This window comes from Sapajus apella, unplaced genomic scaffold, assembly GCF_009761245.1.
Source record: "Sapajus apella isolate SASKATOON/1434 unplaced genomic scaffold, GSC_monkey_1.0 scaffold52, whole genome shotgun sequence".
Lineage (NCBI taxonomy): Eukaryota > Metazoa > Chordata > Mammalia > Primates > Cebidae > Sapajus > Sapajus apella.
In genome coordinates, this window is record NW_022436992.1 from 15,411,257 (window position 1) to 15,432,405 (window position 21,149).

The window sequence follows — 21,149 nt, forward strand, 5'->3', positions numbered from 1 at the left end:
TGCCCAGAGTAGCAGCTCAGGGGCAGGTCAGCAGTCACATTTGTACCTTTTTAAAGACATGCAAGTTAAAAGGCAATTTATGCAGACATCACTAGGAAAAAGGTGGTAACTTTCAGGTCATTGGGTCATTGCCATGGAAATGTGCAGTAATTCCTGGTTGTTGCCACAGCGATGGTAAACTGACATGGCATACTGGTGGACATGTCTTATGGAAAGCTGCTTCTGCCCTGAGCCCTGCCTCTGGAGTTGAGTCCTGCCTTCTACCTCACTATCTTGGTTCTATTTGAGGATGCCCCGAAAGGCTGTATCTATTCTCACAGTGAATGAGGAATCTATGCTGAGGTTCCTTTGTAGGTAAATTTTGGATGATGTATAACCCAGTACAGCAGAAAAGTCCAGAATTGAGGGATACAGGCTAATATGAAAGACTCATAGCTTCGGGGGCTCTCTGTTGAAAGACTCATGCAGGGGCAGAAAGAGTTCACCTTACCTGGGCTGTGGGAAGTTTGCTGTAAACATTCTGATAACCATTTAACTTTAGACCCTTTTAGTACCAGTGTCATGCCCTGCAGTGTTCACTAAGCACCCGCAGGCATCTGCTGTCTGTGACCTCCTCATATTATGAGCTAGAGTCGAGCAAGCTTTATTCACAGCTAGGTCTCCTCTTTCCTTGTTGGCCTGAGTGTGTTGCTGATCATTCATGGGTCAACCCTGACCTGAATGTCAACACTCCTGAGAAATGTAGCAACTGCAATAATTGACTGAAATAAGTAAACACACAATTTCTCCCTCTGTTTGCTGGTCTGTGTTCTTGTCTAGAGAGCTGTTTTCTTCTCCAAGAATAAGAAAGTGGAATAGATTTTTCTACCTTTTGTTCCCCTCACCCCAGTGATAATGAGGCACCAGGAGGAAAGTTTCTGACTTTCTGCAGGTATTTATGTTCTGCTTCACATCATCATAGTATTTATTCCTTTAGTGTAGGGGAACCTTACATGAAGCTTGTTGGAAACAGGTCATCCTCTGAAACCTGGGTTTGTTGGACCCCACATATAGAAACGATCTCTTGGTAACTCTAGTTCTCTTGAGCATGCATACTGTGGTTAAGGAGGCACAAGGGCACAAGGATTTCAGTACCCTGAGGACTGAAAACCTTCCGTAGAATCAGTGTACGTGTTGTTTTATAAATAAGGAGTATTCTTGGGGTTCAGTTGTTTGCAAAGAAAGTAAGCTCCTTAAGGTTTACAGCCCAGCTCACAATAACTGGATGACCCGAATCAAGGGTACACGTCAGAAAACGGAATCCTGGAGGGGTCAACTGACAGCATCAGTCTGTGGCCTCAAAGAGTTTCGTGCCTTTGACAGAAGGTCTGTCTGGTTTAGGAAGTCAGTTGACTTCCATGTAGTCACAGGAAGAGCCCGTGCGTCTACAGCTGTGGGCTGGAAAACAGGTGAGAGATGCTGGCCTCTTCAGAGCCTTGTCTACGTGCCCCACTTCCAGACAGGAACAGCCAGGGTTCCGTTAGGCTGCAAAGAATGAAAAACGTGAATTGCAGAGGTTTAAAAGACATGGGGCTTGCTTGTCCCACCTGAAAGAAATCTGAAAGTTGGAAGTCCAGGGCTGGGTCAGAGGTTCAGGGATGCTGGGGCTGAGGCATAGATGGCTTTTTTTGGCCTTTTCCCCAGAGAAAAACAGAATCAATCAATCAGGAGGCTGATGTAGGTAGGGTGGGTTGGGTCGGCTGTGAGTCTGGCACTCTCTCTTGCTGGTGTGGGGATGGGTGCCAGGAGGGCTTCTCTCCTCCACCTTGCTCTGCTGCTCAGGCACCCATTGCCAAGTAGTCACACTGGAATCCCCAGTGGGATGGGGCAGTTCCAAGGCACATGGAACCTTTGGTGGGACTCATACACCCTGTACCCTTGTGAGCTCCTCAGTCACTCAGGTCAAAAACTCCAATATTGTCCCTTTTAACACAGTCATCACCCAGTACCCTGTTACACACTCAAATGCACCTGGGGCAGTCCTTGACCTTATGGGGCCCACTATTTTTTTGCAAACAACACAGATGTTGAGATGGTTACGTAGGAGGATCCAGAATCCAGCCTTGAGGAGTTTGACATGGGAAAAGATGCCTCTGAGTGGGGCAGAGGGGTGCTCAGACGGCTGTAGGGTCCTGGGAAACATCTGTGCCTCAAAGGGCACCCCATCTTCATACTCTGTCTTTCCCTGCTGCTTTTATTTGCTTTGCTTTCAAAAATCTGTGATTCCTTTTCTTTGCTCTCACCTCTTCCTCGGGCCCTTTGGTTAAGGGCAGTCTGAGTTACTGCATATGGCTGTGCCCCAGCCTTCTGCTTTACCTGGTGACTAAGGAGAAGCCCAGACCGATTTAACATGGCTTGCATTTTAGGGGAAGACAAAATCTTAGACCCAGAAGCCAGGTGTGCAGAAAATGCATGTTGGCTTCTCTTTAGCATAATCTAATTTCCCAGGCTCCATTCTGTCTGGGTAGAAGAACATTATTCTTGGTTAGCTGAAGCCCCTTCCTGCAGATGTGTCTAATGCTGGGGGCTGGCACTGCTCCCCTTGGGGGGTAGGAGATGCTTTCCTTTCTGTTCTTTGGCTGTCAGAGCCTGCTGTTCACTACTCTTGTCTCTTGTTCTCACGCCAGCTCTGCTTCAATCCTACTTTCTCCAGGCCACCGCCACCCACTTGGACCTCCCATGAAGCTCTTGGGAGCTCCCACCCATCTTGGAGGGAACCCATGTGTAATGGGGTCTGGCTTGTTGATTCTGAATCACCAAATAGGCATTTTTGTAGCCTGCCTCTCCAAGGGAACTTGAGCGTTCTGCTTCTGCTCTGGCCTTTGCCTGAGGCTATCTTCCCGCACAAGCTGCGCAAAGTGGGAATGGAGCCCACTTCATGGGCACAGGTGGCCCTTTCCAGGACATTGCAGCCTCTACACACCCCTCCACCCCACTCAGGAGGCCTCTGTGCTGCTGAGGCCAAAGATTTACTTTCAAAGGCCAAATATTCTTCCTGAGCCCTGGTCTTAACCTGGGGCTGAAGCTTTGCTCTCAAAGGTAAAGGTGGAGGCCTCCATTTTCCTCTGTTCTCTGCAAATCTCCTTTGGCTGAAGTGGGGAGCAGGAAATAAAGGACCAAGTTATGTGGCCTGGGAGGGGAGAAGAGCCCAGTCGACAGCTCAAGAAATCCCGCCATGTCTACTTAAAGGGAAGAAGGGAGAAAGGAGGATAAGGAGAGACTTGTTTCCTTTTAATATAATGCAGATTAAATTTTAGATTAGTCTTCTTTTCTACATTTAGGTTCTTTATGTGGCAGAAAATTCCAAAAAAAAAAAAAAGACAATTCCAAAATATATTAGTAAAAATGAACTCACTTCTCATACTCTTGGGGTTTCTTTGAAATGTTCAGAAGTTAAGAAAATTTGTTAGATTATTTTACTTAATTTAAAAAAAATAGCCTATCAAGGAGTTTTCAAAACTTTTTAGGTGTATAAACACCCTATTTCGGAAACCACCATATTTTGCACTTTCACTTCCCACCTACACCAGCTTAGTGACAAGAAAGTGTCTGAAACAAGGTGCAAAATCAAAGTTCTCAGAAATTCGCTTGGGACCTGTCATTCCGCAGCATCTGCTTGGCTGCTCTTTCCATTCGGAGTGTCCTTAGCCCCTGCCCCTTTCGGACTCCTGCCCTTTGTCCGCAGACCAACTTTAGCGCAGTCTCCCAGTGTTACCTGGCAGCCTCCTCCTCCCTGGAGCAGGAGAAGCAGCTCTTTCTCTTGTGTTCCATCATCCACTATGGCTGCTCTCACACTGGATTAGGAAGATTTGGTCACCTGAGTGCCTCCTTCCTCTGTGCCGTTGGACTCTGTGGTTTACATATTCCTAGATGCTGTTTTTTACATACTCCTAAATTTTCAACCTGAGAAATCTGAAACCATCCCCTAACCTTAACTGCTTACCTGTTGTAAAACGTGTTATCCCAGTGGTAGATTCTTTGGGTCCTAGGCATCTAGACTTGCATGAGTCTCATGTCAGTTTCATGTGCTTACAATGGGAATAACAGAGAGGGACACAGCTGTGAGTTTTTCCCAATGGCCAGTGAGTGCTTCATTCCCTGTATCATGTTTTATTGATTTCTCTATCCCCAGGGCTAGCGCAGTTTGGACCTAGGGTGCTATGGGTTGAATTGCATACCTGCAATATGTTGAAATCTTAACCCTTGTACCTCCGAATGTGACATTATTTGGAGCAGGGTCTTTATAGAGGTAATCAGGGTAAAAAGAGGTCTTTAGGGTAGATCCTAATTCAATATGACTGATGTCCTTATCCAGAGGAAAAATCTGGACATAGAGCTGGATGTATCCAGGGAGAATGCCACATGGAGATGAAAGCAGAGATCAGAGTGACGCATTTCCAAGCCACAGAATGCTGAAGATGGTGAGCAACCCAGCAGAAGCCAGGAGAGAGGTGTAAATGGTTTCTCCTCATACCCCTTAGAAGGCACCAACCCTGCTGATGCCTTGATCTGATCCTCAAGGATGCAGGGTAGCTATGTGAAAAGCTGCATGAGAGTTCTTCAAAAAGTTTATGGAAAATGCCTATTACGAAAAAACTATGCTGGATTTCAGATTTTTGGCACAAAATTAATTTGTACTAACTTTTTATAACATGTTCATACAGAATCTAGTTTGAAACACTATGAAGGATAATAGGTGAGTTTGAAAAGAGCCCCTATCAGAGCGATGTGAATTTCTGCTAAAACTGAAATAAGAATAAACATCAAATTTATAGTGAAGCTTGAGAGAAAGTATGGTGAAATCATTGATGCTTTGTGTAAAGCTCATGGGGACAATACCCGCTTCCTCCAAATCAGCAGTTTACAAATAGATAACTTCTTTTAAGAAGGGAGAATTGAGGCCGAGCACAGTGGCTAACACCTGTAATCCCAACACTTTGGGAGGCTGGGGCAGCTGGATCACTTGAGATCAGAAATTCGAGGCCAAACTGGTCAACAAGGTAAAACCCTATCGCTACTAAAAATACAAAAAAAATTAGCCAAGTGTGGTGGCAGGGACCTGTTATCCCAGCTACTCTGGAGGCTGAGGCAGGAGAATCATTTGAACTTGGGAGGCAGAAGTTGCAGTGAGCTGAGGTCGTGGCACTGCATTCTAGCCTGGGTGATGGAGCAAGACTCTGTTGCCAAAAAAAAAAAAAGGGGAGAAGTTGATGTTGAAGATGAAGCCTGCAGTGGCAGACCATTCATGTCAGTTTGCAAGGAAAAAATTAACCATGCCCTAATTGAAGAGACCTGATGATTAACAGACATTTAAATTGGTTCAGTTTATGCAATTCTGACTGAAAAATTAAAGTTAAGTAAGTTTTCTGCTCCATGCGTGCCAAAACCATTACACCCAGACCAGCTGCAGATAAGAACAGATCTTTCAATGAAAATTTTAAACAAATAGGATGAGATCCGGAATGATTTATTCAAATAATTGTAACAAGAGATGAAACATGGCTTTCCCGGTTTCTGAAGACAAAGCACAATCAAAGCAATGGCTACCAAGATGTGGACATTTTCCAGTCAAAGAAGAAGTGGACCAGCCAAAGCAGAATAGAACAGTCAAGAGTACACGTCATGGCAACAGGTTTTTGGGATGCTCAAGGCGTTTTGCTGTTGACTGTCTCTAGAGCCAAAGAATGTGACATCTGTTTATCATGAGAGTGTTTTGAGAAAGTTCACCAAAGCTTTAGCAGAAAAATGCCACTGAAAGCTTCAGCAGAGAGTCCCTCTCCACTCTGATGATGCTTCTGCTTATTCCTCTCATTAAATAAGAGCAATTTTGTGAATTTTAATAGAAAATCACTGGGTATCCAACTTACAGTTCTGATTTTGCTTCTTCTGACTTCTTTTTGTTTCCTAATCAAAAAAAAAAGGCACCCATTTTCTTTAGTTAATAATGTAAAAACACTGTACTGATAAGGTTAAATTCTCAGGACCCTCAATTTTTTAGGGATCAACTAAATTGATGGTTTCATCACTTACAAAAGTGTCTTGAACTTGATGGAGCTTGTCTTGAGTAGTAAAGTTTATAGAGCTTATAGTTTTTATTTTTGTCTTTTGGATCCATTTTTCATGAACTTTCTAAAGTCCTCTTGTACTTCTATGAGGGTCTAGTATTAAAAAAATAGGAGGAAATAGCAAATGAGAAATTATTCTCATAGTTTATGGCATGTCTTAACATGAAGTTACTTTTTTATTCTTTTAGGAAGATATTTTCTCTTTCAGGGAAAATTAACTAAGAAACATAGATCCTGAGTTATGTTGGAAAATCTCTCCCCTACTCTGTCTGACTTTGTTCTGAGCTCCCAAGCTGTGACCGTGACAATTGAGTTGGATGAGAGTGGGGAGGGGCTCACATCTACATGGTTGAAGACCAAGGCAGAATCTCACACCTGTCTTGATTTTTCATGCTGCTTAGCTGTGTTCACACTACTTTTTGTGCTTGTGTTCAGATCTGAATGAAACTGATGGCTGTTAGAGGAGCTCTTGTCATCTAACTCTCTGTTCCTCTGTCAAGTAATACCATAAATGATGGTATTCATAGAAACATTTCATGTTTGAGAGGTGTTAGGAGTTGAATTGTCTTCCCCCAGAAGCTGTTGAATTCCAAACCCTTTATATCTGTGAATGTGCCTTTATTTGGATATAGGTAAGGTCTTTGCAGATAATCAAGTTAAGATGAGGTCAGTAGGGTGGGCTTTAATCCATATTACTACTGGTCCTTCTGAAAAGGGAAAATGCTAACACAGAGAGATGCACTCAGGAGACGTCTGCATGAAGATAAAGGTGGAGATCAGAGTGATGCATCTCCATACCAAGGAAAACTAAAGGTCACCAGCAAACCACCGGAAATGAGATGCGAGGCATCAAACAGGTTTCTTCACAGCTCCAGAAGAAATCAACCCTGCTGACACCTTGTTCCTGGACTTCCAGCCTGCAGGCCGTTGTGTAAGCATTTCTGTGATCAAAGCCATCCAGTTTGCAGTACTTTGTTATGGCAGCCCAAGAGCACTAACACGAGAGGCCATTGAAAGTACCATATCCAGAACAGGGTGCCATTTGGGGGAGGGAAGTCCAGTTGGCCCTTTCACATACACAAGCATGTCACATTTAAAGACACAATTCTAGGCTGTCTGAGGACACTTGCACGTGTCCTTGAAAGCTGCCTCAGCCACATACTTCTTGGAGTCACATTGTGAAGTATTTATTTTTAATTACAGCTTTTTTTTTTTTTTTTTTATGATCCTCTTCCCTTCTCTTTTTGTTTCCTTGGGATGTCACTCACTCATTCTGGTGAATAGATTGCCTGCTGTTTACGATGAGAAGTAGCCTGTTCTTTGGTCTGGGCTCCTGATGCCCACTTGCCAGGAGTCCTTGCTGTCTCTGGGTTGGAAGCCGTGGTGCATGCTCATGGGCTCACTGTCTCCTCAAGCATGAAAGTGGAGGCATTCTTCTGGCTCTATTTTCAGCTTACCTTGGTGAGGCCACAAGAACCTGCTGATGCATGAAGGGGAAGCACAGAGCCAAAGGGAGTTTTACTTTTCCCCTTCAACAGGGCTAGCCCTCCGTGATTGAGCAGAGTGGTCAATGCTGGGTTTTGAAACTGGCCACAAATGATTGGCTCCTGGAATCAGAGAGGGAAAAACCAACTGTGCCTAAAAGAAACAGACTGTTTTCCAGCCTTGCTGGATGGCTTTAGAAACCCGAATGCATGTGCATTCTCGTTAGCTTATAGCACTCAGGCATCTTCACCCCCTTTAGAGAAAGTTAGTCTGCTGCCTGCCCTCCTTAAGTCACTGCTGAGCTCACAGCATGTGCTGGGGTTCTGGAACCTCGCAGATGTATTGCCACAGACACCCTGTAGATGAGAGGTGTAGGTTAGGGGCACAGGCAAGGGATCAGTCACTCCTAGCCCGAAGCACCTCCTCTATAGACGTCACGGGATATTAGCTCCTCCCAAGCCCTTCAGGGAAGGTGAACTCAATTCCAGACTAGAGTGGCTTTTAAAAAAAAACAACATGTATGAACTCTTCACAGAATTCTATGAAATGAATGAGTTTGCATTACTTTTTCTAGCTTACGTCCTGAGTATTTTATTTTTTCAGATACATTTAATTGTGTCTTTCAAAACCAATATTTGCAGAACCTACTCTTTGTTAGAATTGGGCTGGATCCTGGGAAGGATAATTATGTGTGGGACTTGGTGGCCGCCCTCAGGTGTACAATCCCATGAAGGAGAGATACCATATGCAGAACAATGAAACGCAGCATGAGGCTAAGTGTCCAGCATAGGTTATGGAGGGTAGATGAGGGAGAGGCTGGTGCTCAGAGGACAAGCCTGCTGCCTTGGGCCTGTATGTCTGGAGAGATCTGCAGGAGTGGGGCAGTTGTGTTCAGAGAGGGCTGAGGAGTTCTCCAAGTCTTACCAGGTAGGACAGGGAGACTTTGAAAGGACTGGGGAATCCTGTTTGTGGGGATGTTATAAGCAAAGTCTAGAGCAGCTGTGAGTTGTATTTCACTTGGCTGCATGGAGCAGATGTCTCTTGCAGGGGAATGATGGAATGTAAAACCAGAAATAGACACAAACAGAGATCTTCCTTGAGGCAGGTTTCAACTTGGCCTACTGGACCTGAGCAGTGAGAAGTCTGCAAGGTGTCTGAGCTTGGAGGTGACCTCATAGACCCAACTTTGGAAGGTTGATTGGTGGCAGAGTGCAGTATATGAAGGCACAGGAGCGAGAAAGGACAAATGCACACAGAAGAAGGGCCCAGGACTCTGGCTGGACACGTGGGCCTAAAGGAAGGGGGGAGGTGAAGGGAGACCCTACCATGGCTTCTGCCTGCTTGACCAAGCTTGGCACATGTACATTAGAATATATGGAGTTTGAGGCCTGAGGGCCCTTGTTCTTTTTCTAAGTGATGGTATTTTGAAAACCATCTCTGGGTTTTATCATGAACAGAGGCTGAATTCCATGCACAGTGAGGACTGTTTTATTTATTTATACTTGTTGAATACTAAACAGCGTTGAAGAATATTTGTAAAGAAACCCACACTTCCTTTTCCATATCAGTATTAACTTTCTTTTTAGCAACTAGAGACACAATTGAATACTATTTTCTTAAACCTCCCTGATAGAGCAGAGGTACACACTAGGGAGTGTGGGAACTTCTATTTGGCAAAGGGAACTTCTCCCGTTATTCCCATTTGGAAAGAGACATAAATTTGGGGAGAGCTTGCTCCTTCCCTATGTTCCTGTGGTGCATGGTTAACAGTCTCCTCAAGTGAATTTCAAATTTTCTTTCCAATAAGCTGCAAAAGTACTTAAACCATTTATTCGTTCTGGTCTTGAAATGAGAGTTACTCAGTAAACTCCCAAAGTATCCCAGACCATGAGGTGTCCACGGTTAAAATGACGTGTTTAAAAGTTGCCATAAATGTTGGTAACTGGACATGATGATAAATCTGAATCATTTCACATGGCCAGTTGGGTCGGTAATGCAAGACATGCACTTAAAATATATATCTTCTTGCCTTTCAGGCTATAAAGATTAATAAATTTTGTAAATTTTCAAGATAAAGTACGAGACATTTTGAATTTTATGTGAATGACTTGCATGGTGACAGTAACCATGTCCTGGCCCTTGGAATAGGAGGTAATTTACTGTTGATGGTTTCTTGGCATATATTTGGGGGATAATAATTTAAAATCACCCAGCACATGGTCTCTGATAAGGTGCATAACTCAGGTACTCAGAGTTGTTTTATAGGGAAAGAGATGCACACACACCATGCGATTGCAATCCGGGCACGTTCTCCTCCCTCAGGAATGACAGGGATGGAAACCTGGCTCCCCACGAGGAGCAATAAAGCATGCCTGTGAAAAATGGATCCTGGACCTGAGTTCCAGGCCAGAGTGCTCCAAAATTCAGGGCTTTCCCAGGACTCAGTCCATATTTGCTTCTATCCAGGCCAGTGACCACTTCAAGCTGTAGAGGGCAGGGGAAGGAGGGTCTCTTTCCTGAAAGGGAAGTGCTGTGAGATGTGGCTGTCACTGACGCCAGTGGACACCTCTCTGCCTCCAGCCTCTAATCATGCTTGAAGCTTTACTCTCTGCGCATGGCTTGAAAAGGCAAGGGAAAGCAATGGCGATTGGCCATCACAGCCAAATTCTGCCTGATATGGAGGCTCGAGTCCTTTTGTGCAGGTGACTCACTCCCTGTTGAGTGGGAGGAAGGGACAGTGATCAGACCCATACACTGGTTTTCTTCGCATCTGTTTCTCAGAAGTAATAAGTGCAGGGCTCATGCTCGGCCTGTGTGTGCGTGTGTGTGTGTGTCTGTGTTTCTGTGCGTCTCTGTGTGTGTCTGTTTCTCTCTGTGTGTGCTGTGTGTGTCTCTGTGTGTGTGCACATGCATGTGTGTGTCTCTGTGTGTCTCTTTCTCTGTGTGTGCTGTCTCTATGTGTGGTGTGCATGTACATGCATGTATGTCTCTGTGTGTCTATGTGTGTGTGTGTGCGCCTTTATGTGTTTCTGTTTGTGTGTGTTGGGGAGGGTCTGCTAATGCGTTCTCATGCTGTTTTACTGCCCCTCCTTGGAACAATCTTATTCTTGGGTGCAGGGGCTGGGTGAGCCTGGAAGCTGCCAGATGCAGCACGTGATGGAGGAGAAGGGCCTGGAAACTTTGCAGCTGTCACTCAACAAACACTCATGCAGCTCCTGTGTGCCAGGCTAGGTTCCAGGAGCTGGAGGGAATACAGAGAGTGAGCCTGCCACTTTGGGACCTCATCTCCTGGAGGAGGAATAAGTTATCTACTTAGCTATTCAATTTTAACTGGTATTTAATTACAGCCATACAAGTGGTTACATTATTAGTCAGGCTGAACTAAGTTTTGCTGCAATAACAAATTTTGCCAGAATCTCAGTAGCTTAACAGAATAAAGGTGATTGTGAATGCTATCTGTCCAACAAAGGAGTGCTCTGCTCCATACAGTCACTCAGGATTCAAGGTTGACAGGCTACCTCCTTCTTTAGGCAGCACATTCTGGAACATGTGGCTTCTTTAGCCTCTGTGGTGGGAAAGAGAGACAACAGACTCACTCACAAGCTTCTCTGTCACACTACCTTATGGTAGAGGTGCTGTTATTAGCTTTTTTACACCTGAGGAAACTGAGGCACAGAGGAGTTGCATAACATGTCCAAAGTTTCACAGTAAGTCAATAGCAGAACCAGGATTCTGAGCTCCAGCCATCTGGCTCCAGAACACCTGCTCTTGTCATGCTCTGCCATCTAATTAAACAGTATTTCTTGGGAAGGGAATGAAGAGATGTCAAGCAGGCCAGAGGCTCAAGGGACTAGAAAAAGAATTTATCAAAAGAAGGAAAGTATGTCAGGGAATGACAGGGAAGGATAAATGAGCAAGGCTAGAATCCCAGAAAAATAAAGAGACTTAATCTTGGCTGGCAGAATAGCTTTTGCAAATTCTGGATTAGAAGCTTGGTTTAATCAGTTTGGGATGAAAGCTATAGAAAATGTAGACAAAGGGTGGATCTTATGGATTGTGAAGTCAGGGAGGTCTGAAATAAAATAGAAATAGCCCAAGAAAACCTTTCATATTCCTTTTTGTTTCCACATACATCTGGCCACAAAAGCTCTTCAGTGGGTTATCCCAGCTCACTGCTTCCTTGGGGCTCTGTCAAACTCCTTCTGTCTATGTAAGACGCAAACAGCACAGCAGACATGAGACACAACTGTGATGCTTTCTGGGCATGCTGTAGGACACCACTTTTCAGCCATGTACCTGGAGCAGGAGGCAGCAGGGCAGCACCCAGCCCCCTGCAGGTGACGCTAAGGACTGCAGCTGCAGCACAGGAATTCCCCTGGACAAAAAAGCAACCACAGGCAAGATAGGGTCAGAGACAGCCAACTGTTTACAGAGTCCAAGGTCTTCCTGGGTTTGGTCCAGCCTATTAAAAGATAGTCACCTCTTAAAGCATTTCAAAGGATGTGTTAGCAGTGTTTAAGAGGAAACATAATTGTCATCACAGCCGGGGTAGGTGCAATTGGGTAGGAGACCATCTTCAGGATAGGATGGGTGATGGGCAAGATTGTGCTGGAAGAGGATTTGGTTTGAACTGCAGACTCCCAAAGGTACAGTGGCTTCCCAACCCATGAAAACACCCACAGATGCTATAGCTGCTGGGTATTTCACACCTATGGACATGGTGTGGTCTCACTTTCTAAGCCATTACCAGCTACAAGGGTTGGCTTTGTGAACACAAAGTGAAGTTTACTTTCTAAGGTTGCAGCCTACGTGGGCATATAGAATTATAGAAGCACAAAGTGCATTACTGATCTCACTGTTTTGCTGCCCATAGAGCAGCCCATCCTGCTTTGTGAGGTGTTGCTGTGAGCTGCCTTGAGGCAGCTTGGGAGGAAGAGCTGCCTGAAGCCCTTTCTTGAATCTTCTTTAAGGATGCTGATCAGGACCCATCTACCATTGGAGGACTGTGGGGATTCCTCCATGAGTCAGTGCTGAGCTGATCCGGCTCATTAAGAGATGCTTCTTCCAAAGAACTCTTTCTTTGCATCTCATGGGTAATCTGAATTGTACAGCTGGCTGGACTACCTTCTTTGCTATGGCTGCTGGGGTGCCCAGAGCAAGTGGCCACAGCATGCATGCTGTCACCTAAGTGGCTTCCTCTTATTTTTCTTATCATTTCCTCCTTTGTTATTTATTCTGTTGTATTGTTTATATTTTCATAAACTCACTTAAATTCATTTTGGGACAAGGTGGGATATAAACCAAGAAGTAGATAAATATTCATGCTTTAGAGGGTAGTCATTGCAGAGTCTATCCTGGGAAGAGTGATTCCTTTGTTCGGAGGCCTTTCTGGGTATGAGGGATGGGTTCAATTCCTTCCGTCCCTGGCTAGAAGTATGTTGCCTTTGACTGATAAATTCATTGAGTCACTGAGTTGTTCCATGGACACTTATTATGTACCAGGGCCTGTGCTAAGCCTGATGAGGGGGTTGGTGACCTCAGAGCTATGGTCCAGTGGTGAGAAGTAGGCAAAGACTATGTAAGTGTCAGGGACACTAATTACACATAAGAACCACTGCCTTGAAGGGAGAATAGGATGAGGGCATGTCTTAGTAGGTGGGCTGCCACAGCAAAATACCATCTACTGGGAGGCTGAAACAACAGACACTGATTTCTCATGCTCTTGGTGGCCAGAGCTTAGAGGTCAAGGTGTCAGCAAGTTTTATTCTGAAGCCTCTTCTTTTAGCCTGTAGGCAGCCACATCTCACTGTATGCTCACATGACCTCTTCTCTGTGCTTGAGCAGAAAGAGAGAAAAAGAGCGAGAGAGTTCTTTCATGTCTCTTCTTACAGGGATATTGATTTTATTGGACCCCATCCTTATGACCTCATTTGACCTTAATATTTCCATAAGGGCTCCATCTCCAAAAAGCATTACACTGAGGCTTGGGGCTTTAACGTATGCATTTGAGGGTTTGGCACAAACATTCTGCCATGACAGGGAGGGAGAACATCTACTTCCTGTAGGGTGACACTGGAAGCCCAGTCCGCAGAGGGCAAAATGCATGCTGGAATGGAAAGGATGAGAATGGCTGTGGGAGAGGAGGGTGGGGAGGAATGTGAGGGCACCAGGCAGAGAGAACAGCCAAGGCAAAGACCCTGAGGCTCCCTGAGCAGCTGGTGTGGTTGGAGCTGACTCAGTGGTGGATAGTAGCACAGGGGAGAATGTGAGATGGATGGGGCACGGGTGTGTAGGACCTTATAAACCGGCTATGGTGAGGGTTTTGTGCTTCGTACCATACCCAGTGCAGAGTCACTGAAGGATTGGAAGCAGAGGAATGTCATGATTTGACTTAGGCTTAAGAAGCTGTGTGGGCAGTGGGTTGGAGGGATTGGGAATGGAGGCAAGAGATTGCTTGTCAGTTTCTGTAAGAGGTGACAGTGGCTGGGATTGTGGTGGTGGCCATGGTCTAGAAGAGAGAGTAGAGTCTGTCGATAGAGGTAAGGTGGGAGACAGGGAGAGAGAGCACTCAAGGGCAACTCCTAGGCTCTAGCAGAACATTTAGGTGTGTGGTGATACTGTTTACTGAGATGAGGGAGTGTGGAAGGGAACAGAGACAATGTGTTTGTAATGGGTAATTGCATGTGTCAATTTGACTGGGCTAAGGGATGCCCAGATAGCTGGTAAATATCATTTTGGGGTTTGTTTGTAAGGGCGTTTCCAGAAGATCAGAAGAGACCAGCATGTGAATCAGCCTTTATTCCTTTATTACTCAGACTAGACTGAGTAAAGAAGATTACCCTCACCAATGTGGTGGGCATTATCTGACTGAGGGCCTGAATACAACAAAAGGGCAAAGAAAGGTCAAATTCACTCTTCCTGCCTGGTCGAGCATCTTCTTCTGCCCTCGGACATTGGTGCTTCTGGTTCTCCGGCCTTTGGGCTCAGACAAGGTGATATGGTTTGGCTGTGTCTCCACCCAAATCTCATCTTGAATTATGGCTCCCCAAATTCCCATGTGTCATGGGAGGGACACTGTGGGAGGTAATTAAATGATGGGAGCTGGTTTTCCCATGCTGTTCTAGCGATAGTGAATAAGTCTCATGAGATTTGATGTTTTTATAAAAGGCAGTTCCCCTGCACATGCTCTGTTGCCTGCCACCATGTAAGATGTGACTTTGTTCCTCCTTTGCCTTCTGCCATGATCATGAAGCCTCCCCAGCCATGTGGAACTGAGTCCATTAAACCTCCTTTTCTTTATAAGTTACCCAGTCTCAGGTATTTCTTCATAGCAGTATGAAAATGGACTAATACACCAGGGCTTATACATACACTCCTCTTTAGACCTGAACTGAGTTTCACCACTGGCTTTCCTGGGCCTCCACCTTGCAGACGGCAGATTGTAGAACATTTCAGCCTCAGTAATTGGGTGAGCAGCTCCCATAATAAACTCCTCTTATGTTTCTCTCTATGTCCTATTGTTTCTGTTTCTCTGGAGAACCCTAACTTTTATAGTATGTAAGATACCCACTCGTAAAGGCAGGCTATCCTTCCATTAATGACTCATTCCAGTGTATCTGTAGCCTAGATCCCTGTTCTAGGAAAATCCTATTCCCTTCTTGCCTCTTCTATGTGGAAATCTCACAGACATCACCACTCAACCCATCCAGATCAGATAGGAACCGGGGATTTAATGCTAAAAGTTGTCATCTGCTGCTGCCGGTCTGCCATTGTTCTAAGCATTTTATACATGTTTTCTCATCTTAGAAAGCCCCTGGAGGATAGGTGTGCTAACAAGAATCATTTTGCAGCTGAAGAAATGGAGGTGCAATTGGCTCAAGGAACCTGGATTCATTTAGAGAGTGTGCCTGGGATGAGATGTGCGGATGGCCTGGCCTGAGCCAACACCAAGAGGCTCCTGGACAGGAGGTGACTAAGGAAGAAGTGATGGAGAAGGGGGGACATGGGGGTGGAGGGGAGGAAGCAGGTGGCTATAGAAGGAAGGAGATCACAGCTGTGTTGAATGTCCTAGCAGCCTGAGAAAGGAGGGAAGAAGGCCCTGCAATGAACTTTGTGACCTTGGGAAAGGATTTGTCCTCTTGCTCCTGGTGCCTGCTGTCTGAGTCCCTAGGAAGTATATACACAAAGGGTTTCAGAAGGCAGAGTTTGCAGGTATAGGCCACAGCTGCACCCTGTGATTGGATGAAGTTCACAGCTAGAAGTGGTGTTGTCCCTGGCTGCCGAATGTATCGGCTGTTGGTGCCACTTTAGTTTCATTGAGTGGGAAGGATGTGGACCCTGAGTCTGGAGAATGGGACTGGCTTGGCTTTGGAGACTGGGGAAGACAATGAGACCACACAGAACCTTTATTCCTTGTTCTTGGCTTCTTTTTAAACAGGCCCAGTGCCACCAGATTAAGGAGGTGAGGGGGTGATTGTAATAAAGTAAGAGATCAGTCTGAAGATTGTAAACATGGGCCAGTGCAACAAAGGGAAAGTCTTGTGTTGATATTTTTCTGAGCCAGCACTTGAGAGACCTGATTTTCTTAATCAAGTGGTAACAAACATTTTTTCATGCTAATAATGTAAGGTGAACATTTCCTACATGCTTAAGCCACTGAATGTACAGTGAACAAAAGACATTTAGATACAGGCATACTTTGAGGTTATGGCAGGTTTGGTTTCACATCACTGCAATGAAACAAATATCAACATAGAGGAATTTACACAATTTCTTTGGTTTTCCAGCACATGTAAAAGTTACGTTTACATTATACTGTAGTCTATTAAGTGTGCAATAACCACTCCTCATCTGTCTAAAAAATGTACCTACCTTAATTAAAAGATACTTTATTGCTAAAAGATGCTAAAAGTCATCTGAGCCTTTAGTGAGTGGTGATCTTTTTGCTGGTGGAGAGTCCTGCCTCCATGTTGGTAGCTGCTGATTGATGAGGGTGTGGTTGCTGAAGCTTGGGGTGGCTGTGGCAATTTCTTAAAATGAGACAGCAATGAAGTTTGACACATCAATTGACTTTTCCCATCATGAAAGATTTATTTGTAGCATGCAGTGCTGTTTGGGGCAACATTTATTTGTGGCATGCAATGCTGTTTGAGACAGCATATTACCTATAGTAGAACTTCTCTCAAAAAATGGAATTGAGCCTCTCAAACCCTGCTGCTGCTTTATCAACTAAATTTATGGAATATTCTAAATCCTTTGTTGTCATTTCAACAATGTTCACAGCATCTTCACCAGAGGAAATTCCATCTTAAGAAACCACTTTCTTTGCTCACTCATAAGAAGCCTCTCCTCGTCTGTTCAAGTTTTAACATGAGGCTGCAGCAATTCAGTCACATCTTCAGGCGCCACTTCTCATTCTAGTTCTCTGGCTGTTTCCATCACATCTGCAGCTACTTCCCCCGCCAAAGTCACAAACCCCATGAACTCACCTGTGAAGGCTGGAATTGATTTCTTCCAATATTATGTTAATGTTGATATTTAGACCTCCTCGCATGAATCGTTAATGTTTTTAATGGCAAACAGAATGCTGAATCCTTTCCAGAAGGTTTTCAATTTACTTTGCCCAGATCCATTAGAGGAATCACTATTTAGCAGCTTTGGCCTTAAAAAATGTATTTTTTAAATACAAAAACTTGGAAGTCAAAAATATACCTTGAACCATGGGCTGCAGAATGGATAGTAGGTGTAAAAACAACATTCATCTCCTTGTACATCTCCCTCAGAGCTGATGGGTGACTGTGTGTGTTATCAGTGAAGAGTAATATTTTGAAAGGAATCTTTTCTTCTGAGCAACAGGTTTCAACAGGGGGCTTAAAATATTCCATAAACCATGCTGTAAATAGATACGCTATCATCCAGGCTTTGTTGTTCCATTCCTAGAACACAGCCAGAGTATGTCATTCTTAAAAGCCCTAGGAGTTTTGGAGTGAGCATTGGCTTCAACTTAAAGTCACTGGGTGCATTAGGCCCTACTAAAAGAGTGAGCTTGTCCTTTGAAGCCAGGCATTGACTTCTCCTCTCTAGCTGTAAAAGTCCTAAATAGTATCTTCTTCCAATAGAAGCCTGTTTTACCTACACTGAATATCTGTTGTTTAGTGTGGTCACCTTCTTAGCAAGATCTTCTGGATAGCTTGCTGCGGCTTCTTTGTCATCACTTGCTACCTCTGCCTTGCATTTTTATGTGATGGAGATAGCTTTTTTCCATAAGCCTCACGAACTAACCTCCGCTGGCTTCAACCTTTTCTTCTGCAGCTTCCTCACCTCCTTCAGCCTTCGTTGTATTGAAGAGAGTTGATGTCTTCCTCTGGATTAGGTTTTGGCTTAAGGCAGTGGCTGGTTTGATCTTCTATCCAGACCACTTACATTTTCTCCATATCAGCAAGAAGGTTGTTTCAGTTCTTATTCATGTGTCCACTGGAGGAGCACTTTTAACTTCCTTCAATAACTTTTCCTTTGCATTCACAAATTGGCTGGTGCAATTGGCCTGCCCAGCTTTCAGCCTATCTTGGCTTTGGACATGCCTTCCACTAAGCTTGATCATTTTCAGCTTCTGATTTGAAGTGAGAGATGTGCGACTCCTCCTTTCACTTGAACACTTAGAGGCCATTGTAGGGTTTTTATGGGCCTCATTTTAATATTGTTGTGTCTCAAGGAATAGTGAGGTTGAGAAGAGAGTGAGAGATGGGAGAACGGCCAGTCAGTGGAACAGTCAGAACATACGGAACTTTTATCGATTAAGTTCACCATCTTATATGGGCATGGTTCATGGTACCCAAAGCAGTTATAATAGTAACATCAAAGATCACCGATCATATGTCATATGTCACCATAATGGACATAAGAATGAAAAAGTTGAAAATATTGTGAGAATTACCAGAATTTAACACAGAGACAGGAAGCGAGCACGTGCTGTTGGAAAAATGGCGTTGATGCACTTGCTTGACACAGGGTTATCACAAACTTTCAATTAAAAAAAAATGCAATAAAATGGTGTTTGCCTGTACTGACTTTAATTTTAATAAGTAACTTTATAAGGAAAAGGAAAAAATGTCATTTCAGGGCACTGTGTTTGTTATAGTCTGGCTAGGTCATCAACTGGGTGCTTTTGATGATACTAGCAGAGTCCTCCAAGTGCTAGGACACTGTCTGAAATTCTTGTCACAGCTTTAAAATTCATGGTTTTATCAACTAAATCCCTACTAGTTACTTAATTGAATTTTTATGTTAGCTTTCACTAGCAGCAAGTTTTGGAGTCAAGATGGCCCTTGGGTTTTACTGCCAACCCTGACAGCAGGATCCTGGACAGGGTCTCTTTGCTCTTGAAGCCTCTGAGGTTCAGTTGCAAAATGGGTATAATTGCCTCTCTCTCAGATCTGTGTTGAGGAACTCAAGAAATAACACACATGGAAGCACTCAGATCAATTACTTTTTTGTTTGGTTCTACCTTGTCTAGTTTCCTAGGTCAAAAGTTTGCTTTGCTAATGGAAGAAAGGAGTCCCAACCTTTCCAAGTGGGAAAGATTCCCTAGCTGTGCTCTGTGTATTGAATCTGCTTCTCATCACTTAGCTGTTGTCTGTATGAGTGCCTAAAAGGAGGAGATAATTTAACACACTAGAGAAATGGGAAAGACTCCTGCTTGGCAGGCACCAGGGTGGCGAGAGAATCCAGGATGCAGCCACACATAGCTTAAAGACTACATTTCCCAACTGCCTTTGCAGCTGAATGCCATCGATGAGACCTACATGGGAGTGAAGTGTGGGGAGTCTGGGAATGTTGATTAAGAAAGGCTGATTTAGCTGGTGGTGCAACTCTTCTTTTGCCTCCCTTCTTTCTCCCTTTCTGGAATGTGGATATGATGGCAGGAACCACAGATGACCTTGAACGAGGAGGTCACATGCTGAGGATGGTGCAACAGAAAGATGGATTTTTGATGAGCTTGTGGACCTACTGTATTAGTCCTGGATCACTCACTTTCTGTTTTTATGAAGAGCATAAACCATCCTCTTTTTAAGTTGCTCCTCCCGCTTTTTTGTGATCCCTCTTATTATAGACTGAACTTATTTCCTAATGAATAGATCTGCCAAATTGTTTATATCAGAGATGACAACAGGAACACATCTGTTTATATTTCCATTTCTCCTGAAGCCCCACCTAGTCCCAGAGGGTGGTGGGTTTCTTCACTGCTATTGCAGGCAGCAGCTACCTGGCTGTGGTGGTTAAAGTCAGTACTGCTGTTAGTCCTCGTGGGGCCTTTGTGCAAATTGAAAAAAGGCATTCCTGTCCTAAGACACCTTCTTGTTCTCTGCTAGAAAAACGTCTCGATACAAATTGACAGTGTGTGGCCCTGCACATGATACCGCTGCTTAGCTTTGGGTTAAAGTCCTGACCTTGACCTTCTCTGTAGGTCTTCCACCTTTACTTAGCACAAGCCTCAGAACAGCGCAGCCAGGGGCCTGGGAGATAAAATGGATGGGACTCTGTGAGATGGGGATGTGAGAGGATGGTTGGGGTAGAGGGTGGATTACAGCGAGTTTCTGGCTATTGACTGCGTTCACAAGAGCAGTTCCTTTCTGTGCCAACCATTTGGACTAGTAAGTTGGCAGAAGCCCTGACTGTTGCTCACACTCTGGGTCATATTACAAGGCCAACTGGCAGGCTCAGGATGCAGTATGGCAGGCTGTGTGTATAGGGCCATCTCCCCGCCGTCCCTCTGCAGAGCTGTCTGTGCAGTCCTGAGCTCCCCATGTAATCCAATGCTGCTTTTGTGTGAAGAAGGTGAATGAAGTCATCAGCAACACTTGCTTGTATAGAATGTGACCCAAGCAATGGAAAGGGAAAGCCAGGTCTTGGTTTTCCATAGGCTTGTGAGAAATTCTGATTTTCCTCTTTAGCAATTTCCTTACATCTACCCTGCCCACCCACATTGGATTAAAGGGAAGAGAGTAAAATGCCCTAAGCCCCAGAGGGAAAGGTGGCAGAGCCATGATATAGCTGCCTTTGTCTTTGTAAGATGGCCAACATCAGCCCAAAGAAATCTGTTCTGAAATGGAAGGAGCTCACCTGACTTCAAAAGTTACCAAATTTGTTGTGAGGCAGTCACTTACCCTAAAATATAAAAGGTCTCCTACTCTTTTATAGTTTACATTTGTATGTGTGTGTTCTTTTCTGTGTTCTTTCCTCTTCTTCTTCTTCTTTTGGTAGCTTTAACTTGTTCTGCAAATAAAGAATGTAACAGAACAATGTACGTTCCTTTGAAATGACACCATTAGTCTTGGTAGCAAGTTGCTCATTCTGGAGGATAGAGAGCTTCTGCTGTTTCATGGAACTGTCTCCTGGTGACTGTTTTCAGATCCTCTTTTCTTGCTTTTCCTGTCTTCTGTAGCTTCCTTGAGAGCTGTGGTTTCTCAGTGTTCAATTTTCTAAAAAACAGCAGCCTGAAGGCCATGGCTAGATCTTTACAACCAGATGCATATGCGATCTTAGCAGGAAGTAAGAAAAGTA

The 21,149-nt window shown here is 44.4% G+C and overlaps 1 long non-coding RNA gene across 1 annotated transcript; it reads right to left on the reverse strand.

Annotated features, from left to right (window-relative positions):
• Positions 1-16,858: 16,858 nt before the first annotated feature.
• On the reverse strand, positions 16,859-18,093 carry LOC116526939. Its single transcript, XR_004258323.1, has 3 exons — positions 18,082-18,093; positions 17,074-17,077; positions 16,859-17,038 (listed from the first exon to the last, which is right to left on the reverse strand). It is a non-coding gene; the product is annotated as an uncharacterized LOC116526939 (long non-coding RNA).
• Positions 18,094-21,149: the final 3,056 nt, after the last annotated feature.